Genomic DNA, 4,452 nt, shown 5'->3' with positions numbered 1-4,452 from the left:
GTAGGGTGAAGGTGAGATTTGCTGGGATGGGTGATTTTGAGAGTGGTATGGGAGATTTTAATTGAATTAATTAAAAAGATAGAATTATAAGTATAAATAAATACTTAAAGATATTAATGATAAAATCAAACAATGAAAAAATTATGAATGATAGAATAAAGTCTGAAAATTTAAAAGAAAAAATAAATTGCATACGCTTAATTTTTGAATCTAAAAAATAAATTAGAAATTAGAAATTTTGTAATTGATACAATTAACTACTTTTATTGTTTGAAATGGAAGGTAAGGAGCCTAACTACATATCTTAATTGACTAGAAATCTATATATATAGTTGTGAAAATTTGAAATGTAGTTGTACATTTTTTGTTAATTGTTTTTTGCGTTTCACTAATAAATAATATGATATTTAAACTTTTTTAAAGTAATATAATTTAACATATTCGAACGGTATATTGCAATATGAAATAATTAAAAATAATATTTTAATATTATTCGTGTATCGCACAAGCACATATACTAATCTTTATATATATATATATGTACATATATAAGAGGAATAAAGGCATGCTGATGTGGCATGCCTCAAAATGCAGCATTCATATTTATCTAATTTCTGGTTTTTTTGGACTTTTTCTCCATTTTAAATCTTTTCTCTTAATCTTTTTTATTTATATTTCTTAATTAATAAATCCATTAATTGCTACTATTACCAAGCACACGCAACAGACGTTTCGAGAAACCTCTTTGATCTTCATCTTTTTTCCTTTCTTCTCAAATATTTTTTCCTTTCATCTCAAAAGTTCTACAGCAAAATTATAACTTCACAATCCTGTGTCTTTTTTGTTCTTATGGTATTGTTCGGAGAATTTTTATTCTTCTCTTTCATCCTCCATCACTTTTGAGTGAATTGACTAAACGGTATAAGTGAAGAGTGAACTTTTTGCTCTTCTATTTGTTGATTTTGCAGATCTTATCTGTTCTTATGGTATTATTTAGGAAACTTTGGTTCTTCTCCTTCATTCCATTAATTTTGGGTGAATCGACTGAAAGACAGTAAAGAGTGATATTTTGGCTCTTCTATTACTAATTTTGCAGATCCTTTTTGTTATTATGGTATTGCTCAGGGATTTTTTGTTCTTCTCCTTCATTCTCCATCGTTTTTGGCTAAATTGACTGAAAGGTATAGTAAAGAGTGATTTTTTATTTTGTTTACTGGTTTGTAGATTCATTGTCTATTTTGTGGCAATTTGCCAGTAGACAATGATATTAAGAGGAACGCAAAATTCTCAAAAGTCAGGTACGTGAACTATTTTGACTGCCTTTCAGATTTGTTATGTTCCACATTGGAGTTGAGAAATGCAAGTTGCCTTAACTTTTTTCTTTTAAAAACCCGGCATCAAGTCAATTTGTTCAAAATTTGGCCTAACTATGCTTTTAAGATATTTTTTTTCTTTTTAGTGAAGCCTGAAGTTTGAATTCCTATGCTTTTTGAAGTATTGGCACGAGAATCTGGAGAAAATATTAACAGCAAAGGAGATGATTTGTACGTCAATCACTTTTCTGATTTTTCTATTAGATATCTTGAGCTTTTTTCTTATAAGCAAGGAGTCACTGGCTTAGTAGAATGGATTGTTAGTAATCTTACTTGCAGTTCATAGTGTAAATGCAATTTTAGAAACTCTTTCATCAATCATTGATCTGCAAACTTTAAATATATGTTGATATGATGTTTCATCTCCATTATACTCTACTTTTCAATTCTACTTGTATTTCCCTTAGCCGCTTCTTATGTTATAATGTCTATAATCTTCGTTGTTATTTAATTTGCTTTCTGTTATTTGGATTGTTTTGTAGGCTGGCCATTAGAATTACGAAGAAAAAAAAAACTAAAGATCAATGTCCAAAAATCAGTAGGGACAAGGGTTGTGTTTGATGAGGAAGGGAACACGTTACCTCCTCTTGCAAGATTAGCAACCACAAGCAGGGGTGCTGACTCTGTTCATCTTAACAAAGAAAAAGATACTACTGATATATTCGAGAAGATCTTCTATTCATCAGCATTTTCATATGTATTTTGTTTTCTTTATTTTGCCGATTAATCTTCCTTCTTACACAGAAGGTTTTTGCTCTCATATTACGGGTTTTACACTTGTTTAGGTACATTAGGGCTTTATACAACTCTTATCTTGTGATAGCAAGATTTAATTATCTTGCGGAACTGAAAATCGCTTTTTTATTAAATGGTGAGGAGACAAAAATTAGGTGAATAGAAGGGAGACAGGTATTTAAATTGGCTTGCTAATTTCATAATTTTGATTTAGATTAAATTATGTCCATGTTATAGTCATGATGGTATTATAATCTGTATAGAATGAAACAAACTATAGCGTGGGGAAGTTGGTTGCTTTTGTGAGGAGCATTGAAACTATTATAATGTCCATATACAAATTCTTATTTAACTGAAAATCAATTGAGCAATGATTGCAGAGAGTCAGTGATATTTTCATATGACATGACCTGCACAGAGGTGCAGGAGTTGTTGAATTGGAGATATGCCCAGATTTCATCAAAGATGTGGAAATTCTGCTTGTAAGGTATGTCGTGTAAGCTTTTGATTGCATTCTTCACAAATTTCTCAAAAAGTTGTGATTCATAGCACCTTAGATATTACCGATAATCAAAATATATAGAGCGATTTCTTCTTGTTATTTGTCATCTGTTCAGTAAAAAAATTTCTTTCATTGCGCCTTTGAGATGGTTCAATGTTCATTTAATTGCTTGCTTTTTGAACTGAACTGTCAATTAATTAAAGTTCTCTTCTTTATTTATGTATTAAAATTTCTTTGATGAATTTACTTTTCAGATTACAGTAATGACAGGTAGAATGCAGGTGTTCAAAATGCATCTATAAATTTGAGATTTTTAAACTAGACTTACATGATTTTAGCACTTTAATTGATTTGAAATTAATTACTATACTGGGGTTAATTTTGAACTTTTCTTCTGCCAAAGCATGAATCAATGTGGTCGTGCTATGTTTCTATTCTACGTTACAGGACAATCTATAAGTATCAACAGATCAAGGCAAATTGTAGCTACCATAATTACAATCCCTTATTGCTTGCCGCTAATAACGGAGTCTCGGTTGATTTTTCTTCCTTTTAATTGCTAATAAATTTCAGTTAGCTAAGTTTGAAAAGTTTGAAAAGTCCAGGCTAGCCGTGGAGCTTGGATACGATTCTGAGCAGAGATCCATGGATCACATATGATATCTCCCCTTAATATTTTGCCTCTGAAAGCGTCCTTCCTTCTCAATACATGAAAATCCATCCATGGAACTTGTGATTGTTGCACAACACTTAATTTTTTTTGAGGTAACACTGTACCAATATAACCAAAATCATAATTTTCTTGATCACCTGCCATTTATAATTTCAACCGTTCATTATCAGTAATATTAAAAGCAAACTTATTTTGATATCGAGGCTTTTCCATGAAGGTTTTGCTTGATTCTTAATTGATGCAACACACAAAATTTTTATTTTTGTTATTTTTGATATTAAATTGGGATCGAATCAAGGAAGAAGGAGAAGCACTTATTTAGACGATAAGATCTCACCAATCAAGGTCTAAATAAGTGTTTCTCCCCATAGTTTTTTCAAATGATAATTTCATTTTCAAATTAGCTGTACACAAGAGTATACTCGCCCATTGAGGGATGATATCTAATGTGTTATGTTCCCTGTGCTATCTGCTATCTGGTAGATAAAGACAATAGGCATTCCACATATTTTTTTTCAAAATGTCAGACTGTTGCAGTAATCTAAGAAAGAACTATTGAATTGGCGTGGAAAGCTATAACTATATTGTCTTATGTTTAGAAGGTCTCTCCCTTTATGCAAATAAATGTTTCTCTTTAATACGTAAATTTCTGATAACATGGTCAATATTTATTTGGTTATTGATTTGTATCTGTGGTGACTTGAATTTTCTTTTGTTTGTGAAACTCTTTCCTCTTTTATATAGGTTGGATGATGAAAATATTTGGGAAAAACTGTGATTTATGCGGATGAAAAAAATAGAGTTCTTGATTTTGAAGTAATGAAGAAAGAAATGTGTAAAAGGAAAGCAGAGAAAAGTATCAGAACATAGAAGAAAAATAAGATTTTCTTCAAATTGCATAGTTATTTTCTCTTTTCTGTTTAAGTTCTACATTTTGTTTCTTTGCCCATTTGTGTTTTCTTTTATTTGATGGAAGCAATTTTTGGAGAAATAAAGTTTCATTATCCAAGGAAAGAAAATAGATTTAATTCTGATAACAATATTTACATTAGTTATTTTACTAATCCATAAAATTAATTTTTTCAATTAAATACAAACAAAATTTATATTTTCTACCTTATGCCAAATCTATAAAAAAAAATACTACTACTATTTTTTATTTTTTTATG

At 29.9% G+C, this 4,452-nt stretch overlaps 1 long non-coding RNA gene across 1 annotated transcript; it reads left to right on the top strand.

Moving 5' to 3' along the window:
- Positions 1 to 871: 871 nt before the first annotated feature.
- LOC107876995 lies at positions 872 to 4,158 on the top strand. The gene is made up of 4 exons (XR_001676090.2): positions 872 to 1,544; positions 1,856 to 2,595; positions 3,216 to 3,375; positions 4,028 to 4,158. It is a non-coding gene; the product is annotated as an uncharacterized LOC107876995 (long non-coding RNA).
- Positions 4,159 to 4,452: the final 294 nt, after the last annotated feature.

Source organism: Capsicum annuum, chromosome 12, assembly GCF_002878395.1.
Source record: "Capsicum annuum cultivar UCD-10X-F1 chromosome 12, UCD10Xv1.1, whole genome shotgun sequence".
In the NCBI taxonomy this organism is placed as follows: Eukaryota; Viridiplantae; Streptophyta; class Magnoliopsida; order Solanales; family Solanaceae; genus Capsicum; species Capsicum annuum.
The sequence above is the reverse complement of the archived record's forward strand: the minus strand, read 5'-3'. Positions and strand labels throughout refer to the sequence as shown.